The sequence below is a fragment of the Pongo pygmaeus genome, chromosome 1, assembly GCF_028885625.2.
Source record: "Pongo pygmaeus isolate AG05252 chromosome 1, NHGRI_mPonPyg2-v2.0_pri, whole genome shotgun sequence".
In the NCBI taxonomy this organism is placed as follows: Eukaryota; Metazoa; Chordata; class Mammalia; order Primates; family Hominidae; genus Pongo; species Pongo pygmaeus.
The window spans coordinates 223,267,895-223,283,314 of record NC_072373.2 but is presented as its reverse complement, the minus strand read 5'-3'; positions in this window follow the sequence as shown (position 1 = coordinate 223,283,314).

Sequence of the window (15,420 nt, the reverse complement as noted above, 5' to 3'; positions counted from 1 at the left end):
GACTTCCCTTGGCCCTGGGTCTGCAGCGGGTCCTGCCGAGCTTCCTTCCCTCAGGCAGCCTCTCTCCCCCTGGCCACTCTCGGGGGTGAGGGGGGTTACCGGTTCCCAGTGATTTTTATTCACTTTGCTCTCTCACGCCTCATGTTCCCCATTCTCCTGCCTCAGTTGTGTAATCTTGAGCAAATTTCTCAACCTCCCTAACTCTGTTTTTGCAAGCACATCTTACAGGTGCAGTAACACCATACATCTTCCTCGTGAGTGAGGATTAAATGAGACAATGAGCATGAAATACTTAGCTCAATGCTTGGCACATAGTTCTCAAGAAAGCAGGAACTGTTATGATCAGACTTACTGGTTTGAAATGTTCCTTCCCTACCTCCCACACTGATCATCAGTAGAGCCACACAGGGCAAGTCATGACAGAAAAGGAGAAAAATGCATGAGCTGCCTACAAAATGTGTTCCCAAATACTGACGGTCATCTGAGAGTCATCTTACCTGTGACATCTGTGGGATCCCTCCTTGCTCCACTTTGGCAGATATTGGCTGAATGTCAGAGTGTCACACCATAAAAATCAGACTGCTGATTCCCTTCTAACACTTTGAAAGTCACCATCTAACCAAGTAACCTCCTCGTTTACATGTGGTACTCTGTTTAACATTGCAGTGTGACATTCAACTGGGATTTATTTCATTTAACTAAATGCTACTCACTAGTTTACGTTTTGGACATTCTGTAGGCAGAGACATTACTTCCTCTGAAAGTGACATATTTAGTTTCCCAGCACAGTAATTAGCTCACTATTTCAGGCTTTTATGCCAGTAACATAAGAGTCTTTACTGATCTAAGAGTCTCAACATTAGTTTTGCCAGCCCACAGTTAAACAAAATCAACCACTTCAGAATTCTGCTACTGAAGGCTGTGCTCAACTTCGCTCAGGTGTTTAAAAAATTCATGGCCGGGAACAGTGGCTCACACCTGTAATCTCAGCACTTAGGGAGGCTGAGGCGGGAGGATCGCTTGAGCCCAAGAGTTCAAGATGACCTGGGCAAGATGCCCAGACCCTGTCTCTACAAAAAATACAAAAATTAGCTGGGTGTGGTAGCATGCGCCTGTGGTTCCAACTACTTGGGAGGCTGGGATGGGAGGATTGCTTGAGCCTGGGAGGTCGAGGCTGCAGTCAGCCATGTTTGCACCTGTGCACTCCAGCCTGGGCAACAAAACTAGACTGTCTCAAAAAAAAAAAAAAAAGAATTCATGTTACCGCATGCATTTTTGTGTGATATAAAATCATCATAATAAGCTAAGTCAAATTATATAGTTAACCAGATACACATACTATCTAAGCTAGCCAAAGGTGTAATACTCTTTTGGCATAATTTTCATTTGCTTCATAATATGTATCATATTGCTTTATCCATTGTAGCCCTGTAATCTTTCAAATGCAACGAAAAGTTTTTCTGTTCCATAAAACCATCTCAAACTAAATCAGAGATGACCCCAACAAGACAGCAACACTTTAGCAGTATTAATAATATTAATAATATGTTTCATCACATCCTAAGCATCTCATTCTAAACCAAGAAATAGGCTGGGCGCGGTGGCTCACGCCTGTAATCCCAGCATTTTGGAAGGCTGAGGCGGGTGGATCACGAGGTCAGGAGATCGAGACAATCCTGGCTAACACGGTGAAACCCCGTCTCTACTAAAAATACAAAAAAAGAATTAGCAGGGCGTTGTGGCGGGTGCCTGTAGTCCCAGCTACTCTGGAGGCTGAGGCAGGAGAATGGCGTGAACCCGGGAGGCAGAGCTTGCAGTGAGCCGAGATCGCGCCACTGCACTCCAGCCTGGGCGACAGAGTGAGACTCCTTCTCAAAAAAAATAAATAAATAAACCAAGAAATAGATTTTATTTCATTTTGATTGACTATAGGTCTAATCTTGAATATCTCAAGCAGCTAAATACTTTGAGGCTAAATAGCATGAAGGCCCAGCAATTCTAAACAAGATAAAGAAGACATTTAGAAAGAGAAAGCCCTCAAAATAAGCTTCCTATAAAATATTCTTCCGCCCTTCCAGGGCGCATCTTAGAGGGAATCTCTTCTGTGGGATATTCACTGTTTACACTTGTTTTCTGCCTGAAAGACCTATTCTTTCAAGATTCAGTGTTGGCACCCCTACCCCAAACACCCAAACTAGTAGTTGCTATTAGACATACCTGGTGCTTGTGATGTCAGTAGGTGTTCTGAGGCCTGGGAAGGAGTAAATTGTTTTTAAACTAGGAACAAAGAAAATGAGTAGGAAATCAAAGAGGAAGGAGGCAGAGTAAGGAGAACGAAGTACAAATCATAAGGAGAGGCGGGTGTCAGTAGTCACTGACTTTGCTCACCTTTCCTCCTTGTTCTGCCCTTCCTCCAGGTGGCATCCACTCATATGCTAAGGCTTATCAATAGTTGTCTCCAACTTCAGACCACCCCCAACACTGTGCAGTCCCCAGCACAAGAGTACAAACAGAGGCCTGCTTACCATGTGTCCAAATATTTAGAAATTGTTCATCAATCCAAATACACTGTTAAGTATGTTCTGTCCAGAGCAGAGACACGAACACATACACACAATGAACACAGAGCTGCATCTGTGACTGGGTGTCTGTCTCACAGTGCTGGCACAGGGACGCATAGCTCCGTTCCATCTGCTTTCTGGACCCACACTGCCAGGCCTGGGTGAAGACTCCCCAACATCCCTGGATCCATGTCCTTGAAACTCCACTTGAGGGTGACACCGTGCTGTGAGAGTTGTGAGCTGTGCTGTTGCCTCCAAGGACAGCAGGGAGGGTGTGAGCCATAGGAGTACCAGGCAGACAAAAGGCAAGTGGATTTGTCAAATCCATCTCAGATACCAAGGGTGTAACAGATTCTTGTATAATCTATTATTATGCAAGAATATCACAGACAGTGGTATTTCCCTGCAGTCCCAAGTATCCTTTTTTTTTTTTTTTTTTGAGACAGGGTCTCACTCTGTCACCCAGGCTGTAGTGCAGTGGTGCAATCTCAGCTCACTGCAGCTTCCGCCTCCAGGGTTCAAGGGATTCTTCTGCCTCAGCCTCCCGAGTAGCTGGGACTACAGGTGTGCACCACCTTGCCCAGCTAAGTTTTGTATTTTTTGTAGAAAGGGGTTTTGCCATGTTGCTCAGGCTGGCTATCCACTTGCTTGATCCAATTTTTGGTCCACTTGGTGGTTTTGGAAGTTCTTGTATATTACCATGGAGTTCACAGCACTTATGCACAAAGTCTGAGGAAGCCTTTGTAATGTTAAACAATTCATAGTATTCTTGAATATGCACACATGTAATATGTAGAATAAGAACTGCAGCATTGTTTACTAGAATCACCTAGGACTGAGCCCCAGAATGACAATTTCAATTTTTATAAAAATATTTAAAACAATTTAAATTTCAAAAGATTAAAAATCTCAGTTCTTTAATAAAAATAAGTTTTAAATATGCTATATTTATCTACTATAATTTGATTTTAATTCTAATACTTTTGGAACTTTTAGAAAAATGAAAAAATGAACATAAAAACAAATTTAAAATTGTACATACTCAAATTCACACATTATATTAAATACATACAAATGCTGTATATGTTAAGTATAATTATATTTCTTAACCCTTTAAGTCATTACTGTCCAAACACAAATTATGCAAAATTATCTATTGTAACAAATGAAATGAAAGCAAAAAAAATAAATTTTATGGATAAAAATACAATAAATTATGAACTATGTGTGTCTTTTTTTTTTTTTTGAGACGAAGTCTCGCTGTGTCGCCCAGGCTGGAGTGCAGTGGTGTGATCTCGGCTCACGGCAACCTCTGCTTCCTGGGTTCAAGCGATTCTCCCCACTCAGCCTCCCAAGTAGCTGGGACTACAGGTGTGTGCCACCACACCCGGCTAATTTTTGTATTTTTAGTAGGGACGGGGTTTCACCGCATTGGCCAGGATGGTCTCAAACTCCTGAACTCAGGTGATCTGCCCTCCTCGGCCTCCCAAAGTGCTGGGCTTACAGGCGTGAGTCACCATGCCCGGCCCTGTATGCCTTTATTTACCACTAATTTAAACATTTTCAGGTCATCAGAAAACATCTACACATTTGTAATATTAATTAAACTCAGTCATCTTTGCCAACTTTGTTACATAAAAATAATTTGTTATTTAGTTACTTTGAACACTTCTCTGTGAAGTAGAATATTCTCCTTGCGCTTGATTTGCCACTATTAAATATTCGGACATGGTGTGTTGGCTCCATTTCTATACTTACTCCAGGCCCCAAAAGTGTTAGAGACAGTGCTGAGAGACACACAGTTGGTAGTCAATAAGCCTTTATCAAATGAACAAATAAATACATGGATTTGTTCACTCCAGTCCTGCGGTCTGCCTGTCTCTTCATGTTCATGACCTAATGTTTTAATTTCACTCTCTTCCTGGGGAAATCATTCTGGCATGCAGACCCCAACCTAAGCTGTCATTGTCCTTTCTCAGGTCTCATGTAAAATGCTTTTCTGATCACGGCTACCACTGGCCGAGGGCTTACTACGTGCAAGGCACTGTTCTATGTGTTTACATAAGTTCCCACAATTATACCTTAGGACAGCCTTTGTCCCTATTTCACAGGCGAGGAAACAAGGGCACAGAGAAGCCAGGTAGCCTGCCTGGTGCCACCTGGCTGGTAAGGAGCCGAGAAAGGATTAGAAACTTGGCTGTCTGGCTGCAGAGCCCATGCTCTTAACCAGACTCTTAACCTGCCTATGCCCAAGGCCCCGTTCGCTTGTGGGTCCTATGCTTGTGGAGCCCTCAGAATAGGATTCGTAATTCATAAAATATACTACAAAGGATTACAAAGGAAACCAACTGAATTGAAATGTACCTGCCAAATATTTTAAAAGCCAATTTGTGATGCACTAATATATGGACTTAACATGTATCTGGCATAATTTCAAATTAATCATGAATCAAAATGGTATTCTGGGATATCTGCAAGAACTGTAATGTGATATGAAGATGACTTACAGTACTATCGGTCCCAAGCCATGAGTACTGTTCCTTCAGCTATGCTGTGTGAATTACTATATTCAAAATGGGAAGAAATGTTAGATTTAGATTTCCATTAGAGGTTAGTGAAAATAAAGATGGAATTTAAATCTAAGTTCACAGACTCCTTGGTTTTTATCTGTGCACCCTTGCACATCTGTGGACCTCAGGGTCACAACCCCTGTATGAAGTCTCTTTGCTGTCGCTCATGCGCTTAACAGTTTGAGCTCTGGGAACTCGCTCTTACTCCAAGAGCAAGCTTCACTTTGATTATTTCTCCAGATGCTGTCATTGTATCTTAAGGCAAAAACTCTATGTCATTTCTGTCCCTTACCATCCTCACCAAGACGGCACATGTTTATGGTGTATCACTTTCTGAGTTCCATTCCTTTGGTCCCTTCATCGCTGAATTTAAACAGATTGCGACTACCAATAAATAAATGTTTTCTAATAATAAGAGCTAATACTTAATGGGTGGCTTCCTGCATTGCAGATGTTATGCTAAACACTTTAAATGTTTTATTTAGTCTCAGAAGACAGATTTTGTTTCCTTCTGAAGAGGCTAAATAAAATATTTAAAATGTTGAGCATAGGCCGGGCGCGGCGGCTCATGCCTGTAATCCCAGCACTTTAGGAGGCCGAGGTGGGCGGATCACCTGAGGTCAGGAGTTTGAGACCAGCCTGGCCAACATGGTGAAATCCTGTCTCTACTAAAAATACAAAAATTATCTGGGCATGGTGGTGTGCGCCTGTAGTCCCAGCTGCTTGGGAGGCTGAGGTGGGAGAATCACTTGAACCTGGGAAGTGGAGGTTACAGTGAGCCGAGATCACACCACTGCACTCTAGCCTGGGCAACAGAGTGAGACTCTGTCTCACAGATTCACACACAAAAAAGTGTTGAGCATAACATCTGCAATGCAGGAACTCCATGAGGTAAGAATTATTGTTCCTATTCTAATGTGAAGAAACAGAAGCCAAGGGAGTTGAATTCCTGAGATAAGGATTAAGGGCAGAATTTGAGGGTTTACTCCAGGCCAGTGTTCCAGCTTTACCTATATTCATTCATTTAATCCTCATAGTGACCCTGTGAAGTACACAGGTTCTGTGATCCCCGTTTTATAGATGGGGAACCTGAGGCATGAGGGATAACTCATGTGTTCAAGATCACTTAGCTAGCATGGGACAGAGCTGGGCTTAAATCCAGACAGGCTGGACTCAGAGAGTGAGAACAGGCTCTCCCACCACACCATACTGTCACATTTAAGGAATGGAGACACCAGGGATGGAACTGGACGTTGTCTCATTCCAAAGCCACCTTAACATCTGGCCAAGAGGTATGACTAACACAGGAGCTAACTGCAATGGTGCATTCCTGTGAATTAGTAAAAAGATGTGTTGACTCAGCAACCAAGGGTAAGACTGTCAATTCCGTGGTTTAAAAGCTGTGTTGGAAACCACATCAGAGCTCATCTACATGAATGACTACCAAGAAACTGACGATCAATTTAAACGATCTTCATCACATGAAGATCAGAATTCACATGAAGAGCAGAATTGACAGCCTCATAGTAGTCACTTTTTGGAGGAAGTTAGACTAACTTAAAATAAGAGCACGTAATCAAAAACCATAAAGTAAACACGGGCTCTTTATTTTTAAATTCGGATGGAGAGAGATAGTTGCTACATGCCATTAAAGGCAAAACTATTCTTTGGGGTGCAGGTGACAACTGTGATCAAAGCAGTATCACCCCAAAAGGCAACATTATCCTGAAGTAACATAACTTTGTACTGAAGGCCAGCTTCTCGCTGTGGGGTACTAGCTCCCCGTCCCTAGCATTCACCTTAACCCTTGGGAAGGAAAGTACTATTAAAATTAAGTAATATACAAATTCATCTCAACTACTGTCAGTTAACATTCTAGTGTTCTTATTCAACAAATCAAAAGCAAGGCAACACCAGGAGGTGGATTTTGTTTCCTTCCGAGCTTTTTAATGGTGATCAGCATTTTCTACCAAATACTTCCACTCACAAGTCATTCTCCACAAAATCCGTCTCCTGTTCTTCTGTGTTTCCATTATAATGGAAGACTGTTGGATAAACCATTGGTTTTCGTAAGATTTTTTTCTTCAGTTAAGTATCACCACACTAAATAAGTATCACCACACAAAATAAGAGTTCCACTGTCCCTGTGTGTAAGTTATAGCTACTCCATATATATGCCTATAGGGTCTGTTGCACTCAACCTCAAGCAATTTCCAAGTTTCATTATTATTATCATTAAATTACTCTCTGTCCCTTATCAATTCAGTAAATTTAACTCAACAAGCATTTATCGAATGTCTAATGCAAATCGGCACATTTTCTAACCCATTTACTTCTCCTGTTTTGCATCCTACAACTCCCCTCTAGCCTGACTTGTTTTTAATTTTTAAATTTTTATTTATTTTTGAGATGGAGTCTTGTTCTGTCACCCAGACTGGAGTGCAGTGGCACCATCTCGGCTCATTGCAACCTCCGCCTCCTGGGTTCAAGCGATTCTCCCACCTCAGCCTTCCGAGTAGCTGGGATTACAGGCACCTGCCATCATGCCCGGCTAATTTTTGTATTTTTAGTAGAGATGGGGTTTCACCTTGTTGGGCAGGCTGGTCTGGAACTCCTGACCTCAGGTGATCCGCCCACCTCGGCCTCTCAAAGTGCTGGGATTACAGGCAGGAGCCACTGCACCCAGCCACTCCCTCATCTTATTTGGGTTTTCTCCTCAGAAAACAGCATTCTTTGGCCAGTGTCTAAACGAGCACCCTCCCCCCACCATTATTCTCCATCTTCTCTCCCTCCTTTGTTTTCCTTCATAGTACATACCACCACCTGGCATGCTATTTATTTGTGCTTTTGTTTACTGTCTGTCGTTTCCCCATGGAACATAAGCTCCATGAGAGGGGACACTGTTCACTGCTGCATCCCTGGCACCCAGAGCACTCCTGAGAAAACATGACAAGCGCTCCATAAATAACTCTGGAATGAGTTTTACTGTCTTGTGTGGCATATATAGATAAAGTGCCATCCCAACAGTTTTCCCAGCCCTGAGTGGAAGGAAGAGGTTACACAAATAACTAAGGCCACACAGCCGTACAGATTCTATAATACGAGGGCAAAGTGCTACGGGAATAGAGAAAGTTTCCTGGAGGGATTGGCACTGTAACTGGGTTTTCCAGGATGGGTAATACATTGAAAGGCTGATAAAGGCCGGGTGCGGTGGCTCACGCCTGTAATCCCAGCACTTTGGGAGGCTGAGGCAGGTGGGTCATGAGGTCAGGAGTTCAAGACCAGCCTGGCCAACATGGTGAAACCGCGTCTCTACTAAAAATACAAAAGTTAGCCGGGCGTGGTGGTGGGCGCCTGTAATTCCAGCTACTCAGGAGGCTGGGGCAAAGAATTGCTTGAACCCGGGAGGCAGTGGTTGCAGTGAGCCGAGATCGAGCCACTGCATTCCAGCATGGGCGACAAAGCGAGACCTCGTCTCAAGAAAAAAAAAAAAAGAAAGAAAAAAGGAAAAAAAGGTTGATATGGAAGTAGAGGTATTCCCGGCAGAAGGAAATGCTTTTGCCAAAGCACGAAGGAAGTGAAGTTCCAGGAAGTTCCCAGAACAGATAAACTGAGTGAGGGAGTGTTAAGAGGTACGAATGTGGAAGATAAGAAAGAAGGGATTTTTGAAGCACATTGTGGCAGGATTCAAACTTTTAATCCCTACATAGCAGTCACTGCCAAATTCAGCAGATTCACAGAACTACAGATATACGAAAGGTCACCAGAATATAGTTCTCATCCTGGATGTAGCCACTGCTTACCAACCTCCAGAGTAGGTGGGCCTCAAGATAAGGAAGGGATCTCCACGATTCAGTAAAGGATAGGGGGCAGGGAGTCAGCCAGGAAAGTTTTGCTAGATTCAAGTGTCTACCGCTGGGTGGAATATGGATTTTGCCTTGCCCATTGAGAGAAATACTGGCGTAACTCCTTGATCACTGTATGTTTCCAAAGCATTGGAATTTGAAAGCATTATGGAAACAGTATTAGAGAATTATAACAGGAAATAGTAAGGGACTCAACATTTCAACTCCTTTGAGCTTGTTTTATGTAAGATCTCACTAGGTCCTCACTAACCTCTGGGCAGGCATTGCTATTCATATTTGCAAGTAAGTTATCTTAAAGGCTTTTTGATAACCCCTGACTGAAACCCTAAGTAATGCGATCTTACTCTCACTTCAAGAAATAAGATGCTGGCTGGGGGCGGTGGCTCATGCCTGTGATCCGAAAACTTCGGGAGGCCAAGGCAGGAGGATCGCTTGAGCCCAGGGGTTCAATATAAGCCTCGGCAACATAGCAAGACTCCGTCTCTACTTCTCAGAAAGAAAAGAAAAGAAATAAGATGCCATGGAAGGGATGGCAGTGTTTTCCATAAACAACCCGAGAGAAACAAACAGAAAACGCTGTCCAAGCCACAGCCTTGCTTCCACAATGGGCTTTGCAGATTTTCCAATGAGCCACCAACGAGGTGGTTAAAACATCAGAGACTGCATCCGATTCCCCAAGACACCAAGGCTCTCGGGATGGGAACAGACAAGTCGTCGTCGTTCTTTGCTGAGCCTGTGGGCTGCGGTCACCAGGACGAATCTGGGCCCAGCAGGTGCCAAGGGCTCGACCTCCCGCCTTGCATCCGGCAGGCCGCACCCACCCCTCGGAAGTCGGAGAGATCGCTGAGGCAAAGCAACTCCAGGGCGCAGAGACCCACACGCGACGCTCTAAAGGAAGTGACCTTTAGGGGCTATTACTCTCAGGCCAGGCCCAGCAGCACCCGGCGCATTTACGCCGGATCTGACCCCTGCAAGCACCGGCGCGATCAGGCTAGCGGCTGGGAACACGCGATGGTCCCGCCCACTGCGACCTGGCTCGGCCAATCCCGGGTGCCGCATGCTGCGGCCGCCGGAAGTGGACCTACGTCATGCGGGTCAGCCGGTCGGTTCCCGGCGCCCAGCGCCCCGTGGGAGTTGTGTCTGGTGGCCCACGCTGGGGGCCTTTTCACACTGGTGGGCGCAGAGGCGAAGCCGTTCCCAGGCCCCTCACAGACCTCGGTGTCAGAATTTCCCCCCTTGCACCAGCGCCGCCTCAAATGTCAGGGCTCGCCCACTCTTCTCCGGTCTCGCCGACATAACCTTTCGGGGGCTCCAGAGGGGAAATTCGCCGTTTCTGCCGGACCGCTCTAGAGCGTGCCTGAACCCGGCCTTTATGGGATGTTGACAGCTACGTTTATTCAGTGCCCCAGAGGCCTTCTTTATGCCCAGTAACTACAATTTAAATTCCTCCTCTGCTTCATTTTGTAGTCGTCTGGTGAATTTGACGTGAGAAATACGATTAAAATAGGCATAAGAAGTTAGTTGAAATCACATTGTAGAGTTCTGCAAATGTAAAATATTAATTTATAGCAATAAAGAAGGCTGTCAAATAACAGAGGGTGAAAGCAGGATAATACTTGGTCAGCACCTGCTGTGTGCCAGGGGCTGTGACAGATGCTGGGAATTCAGCAACCACCAAGACAAGAAGGTTCTCCCGGCGTTCACAGGACTAGGGGAACACACAATAAATAACTAAAGGCAAAATGCTAGAATGATGCGCTCTATCGAAATGAAATATAGAAAATGATTTATTTTTTATTTTTATTTTATTTTATTTTGAGACTGAGTTTCGCTCTTGTTGCCCAGGCTGGAGTGCAATGGCGCGATCTAGGCTCACTGCTACCTCCGCTTCCCGGGTTCAAGCGATTCTCCTGCTTCAGCCTCCCGAAAGTAGCTGGGATTACAGGCGCCTGCCACCACGCCCGGCTAATTTTTTTTTTGTATTTTTAGTAGAGACAGGGTTTCGCCATGTTGGCCAGGCTGGTCTGGAACTCCTAACCTCAGGTGATCCACCCGCCTCGGCTTCCCAAAGTGCTGGGATTACAGGTGTGAGCCACCGCGCCCAACCGAGAATGATTTATTTGAGAGTGTTTACTTAATGAGATGCCAAATGTTTAAGAGTGACCCATGGAAAAATAATAACTTGGCAGCAGTTTTTTTTTGCTGCTAAGATCAGGATAATTCTGAGGGGAGTTGTTTTTTTGGAACGATGACCAGATGGCCATGGGTGGCTACTACTAACACTGTCAACGCCATTTCTCTGTTATTGCCTTGTGACCTCCACAGGCAGAGCAATATTTCATCATTAAAAGTTGCAACTGCTACGAGAAGCTACGTTCCTTGAAAACAGAGTTTTTGGCCAGGAATAGTTGCTTATGCCTGTAGTTCCAGCTACTTGGGAGGCTGAGGCAGGAGGATCCCTTAAGCCCAGGAGGTGGAGGCCAACCTGGGCAACATAGCCAGGCCCAGTCTCTAAAAAAGAAATAAAACCGGTAGTTTCTTCCTTCGTACCTCCCACAGTGCATAAAGAGTTGTCAAACGTTGAGTTAAAAAGGTAGTGGACAGGATGGGGCGGTTCTGCCTGGAAATTGGAGACTGAACTAGGAAGTGTCTTCATTGTCAGTACTACAACAGTATTTTTTGGTAAATGGTTTAATTTTTTGGTTTTATCCTATGAATGTGTGATGAGAAATATGCATGAACTATAGAGTGTCTTGAGTGTAACTGATTTTTAATATTGACAGTATATAGTGGGTAGAGTGTGAAATTTAGCATCAGAAATCTGAATTTGACCAAGACTGCAGGACCTTATACAGTCATTTCACCCTTCTGGACCTCAACCTTCACATCCGTGGAAGGAAAATTGTAACACCTACCAGGAAGTCAATATATAAGGTCTAAAGCTGATAAATGAGAAATAAAATATTAGCATACTGTTTCAAAATACTGATACACTACCAGAAGAAATAATTGAAAGAGTTGAAAATACTTGCTTCTGGGGAGCAGGGCTGAGGGGAAGGACTGAGTTAGAGGGCTGCTGCTGCATGGATTAACTACTGCTCTGTAGCAAAACCTGGCTGCTACAGTTCACCATTGGGTTGTAGTAACTCTTTTTCAGGTTGTTAGTTGTGCAGGTTGGCTAGGGCCGCTCTGTTCCACATGTTCATTCTGAAACCCAGGTTGAGGGAACAGCAGCAACTTGCCTGGGGAAAAAGCTCTTCCTACAGCAATTCAACAGTAGAAGAGCACAACCTAATCATCAGGGCAGACTTTTCAAGGCTTTGTTACAGGTGTCTGTTAACATTCCATGGACCAAAACAAGGCCAAACCCAAAATCAAGGGACAGGAAGTAGACTCCACCCATGCAGGTGGAAGGGGAGTGACTACTTCTGAAAAATAATCCAATCTGCTGCAAGTAATACTTGACTTTTTAAAACTGTGCAGTGTATTCACTTGGTAAGAATCAATGCTGTGTCCATTTCATGTCTTGACGGTGATGCGTATGTCTCAGGAATGTTAACTCCAGTTGATTCTCTCTGGCTCTCACTGCTGAAACATCTCTCATCTTTACACTATCGTGGCTGTCTCATGCTGTAGCAGACCAGGAGCAGGAGCATTGTTGACTCCTTTTAGGAGTTTACCACAGGGCCCAGGCACGGTGGCTCACACCTGTAATCCCAGCACTTTGGGAGGCCGAGGCTGGTGGATCACTTGAGGTCAGGAGTTTGAGACCAGCCTGGCCAACATGGTGAAACCCTGTCTCTACTAAAAACACAAAAAATTTAGGTGGACGTGGTGGTGTTTGCCTGTAACCCCAGCTACTCAGGAGTCTGAGGCAGGAGAACCACTTGAACCCCGGAGGCAGAGGTTTCAGTGAGCTGAGATCATGCCCCCACACTCCAGCCTGGGTGACAGAGAGACTCAAAAAAAAAAAAAAGTTTACCACGCGGACTGGATCAAAAAAGCCTATCTTCCTTTGGTTTTCCTTCCATCTAACTGTATCCCTCCTTGGTTCTAGAAGCACACATCTGACCACTTGTCTCTCCTCTCTCTCTGTCATTCCTATTTTCCACACTCCTTCACAGCTGCTTCCTTTGCAAATAGCCAAAAGTGAAGTCATTCCAGAACTCCTAAAAGTTTCTTCTTAAATGTCATATGATTAAAGACATTTCAAACTTTTGCACAAGTTCAGTGTTCATCAATATTCACTTTTTTTTTTTTTTTTTTGGAGACACAGTCTCACTCTGTCATCCAGCCTGGAGTGCAGTGGCATGAGATCATGACCCACTGCAGCCTTGACCTCCTGGGCTCAAGTGATTCCCCTGCTGCGCTGTCAGCCTCTCAAATAGCTGGGACCATAGGCGTGTAATTATTTAAATTTTTTGTACAGACAGGGTCTTGCCATGTTGCCCAGGCTGGTCCCCAACTCCAGGGCTCAAACAATCCTCCCACCTTGGCCTCCCAGAGTGTTGGGATGAGACACCCCGCTCAGCTCCAATTTTTAAAATTAAATAAAATAACACACTCACCACCATTGTAAGAATCACATGAAATATACCAAAGTGCTTTGTAAACTAACAAAGAATTTATTTCTTGAAATAAATGTGGCCAGGTGCAGTGGCTCACAACTGTAATCCCAGTACTTTGGGAGGCCGAGGTGGGCAGATCACTTGACGTCAGGAGTTCGAGACCAGTTTGGCCAACATGGTGAAACCCCGTCTCTAATAAAAATACAAAAATTAGTTGGGCATGATGGTGCACGCCTGTAGTCCCAGCTACTCGGGAGGCTGAGGTACGAGAATTGCTTGAACCTGGGAGACAGAGGTTGCAGTGAGCCAAGATGGTGCCACTACACTCCAGCCTGGGCGACAGAGCAAGACTCTGTCTCAAAAACAAAAACGAAAACAAAACAAAGAAAAGAAACGTGATTTTTTTTTTTTTTTTGAGACAGAGTCTCGCTCTGTCACCCAGGCTGGAGTGTAATGGTGCGATCTCAGCTCACTTCAGCCTCCGCCTCCCAGGTTCAAGCAATTCCCCTGCTTCAGCCTCCTGAGTAGCTGGGACTACAGGTGTGCACCACCACGCCCAGCTAATTTTTGTATTTTTAGTAGAGACCGGGTTTCACCATGTTGGCCAGGATGGTCTCGATCTCTTGACCTCGTGATCTGCCCACCTCGGCCTCCCAAAGTGCTGGGATTACAGGCATGCGCCACTGCGCCTGGCCAGAAACGCGATTTTAATATCTAAATTGAAACCTTAAAAACACTGATGTATTTAGGGCAGGTGCTTTGGCTCACACCTGTAATCCCAGCACTGTGGGAGGCTGAGGTGGGCAGATCACTTGAGGTCAGGAGTTTGAGATTAGCCTGGCCAGCATGGTGAAACCTCATCTCTACTAAAAATACAAAAATTACCCAGGCATGATGGCAGGTGCCTGCGTTCCCAGCTACTCTAGAGGCTGAGGTGGGAGAATTGCTTGAACCTGGGAGGCAGAGGTTGCAATGAGCTGAGATTGCACCATTGCACTCCAGCCTAGGCGACACAGCGAGACTCTGTCTCAAAAAAAAAAAAAAAAAAAAAAAAGAAAAGAAATTACTAGAAGAAAACACTGGGGGGCCAGGCGCAGTGGCTCACGCCTGTAATCCCAGCACTTTGGGAGGCTGAAGCAGGTGGATCACCTGAGGTCAGGAGTTCGAGACCAGCCTGGCCAACATGGTGAATCCCTGTCTGGACTAAAATACAAAAATTAGACAGGCATGATGGAGGGTGCCTGTAATCCCAGATACTCGGGAGGCTGAGACGGAGAATCGCTTGAACCCAGGAGACAGTGGTTGCGGTGAGCCAAGATTGCACCACTGCACTCCAGCCTAGGCGGCTGAGCAAGACTCCATCTCAAAAAAAAAAAGAAAGAAAACACTGGGGAAATGTTCCAGGGTATTGATCTGGGCAAAGACCTCAAAGCACAGACAACAAAAGCAAAAACAGACAAATGGAATTGCATCAAACTAACAAGTATATACACAGCAAAGGAAACAACAAAGCAAAGAGACAACACACAGAATGGGGGAAAATATTTGCAAACTATCCATTTGATGAGGGACTGATGACTAGCATATATTTGGAGCTCAACAGCAAGAAAACAATCAGATTTAAAAGTGGGCAAAAGATCTGAATAGACATTTCTGAAGAGATACAAATGGCCAAGAGATATGAAAAAGGGCTCAATGTCACTAATCAGAGAAATGGAAATAAAGACAGTAAGATATCATCTCATCCCAGTTAAAATGGCCTTTATCAAAAAGGGAATAACATGCTGAGATGGATGTGAAGAAGGAACCTCATACACTGTTGGCGAGCATCTCAATTAGTGCAGCCACTATGGAA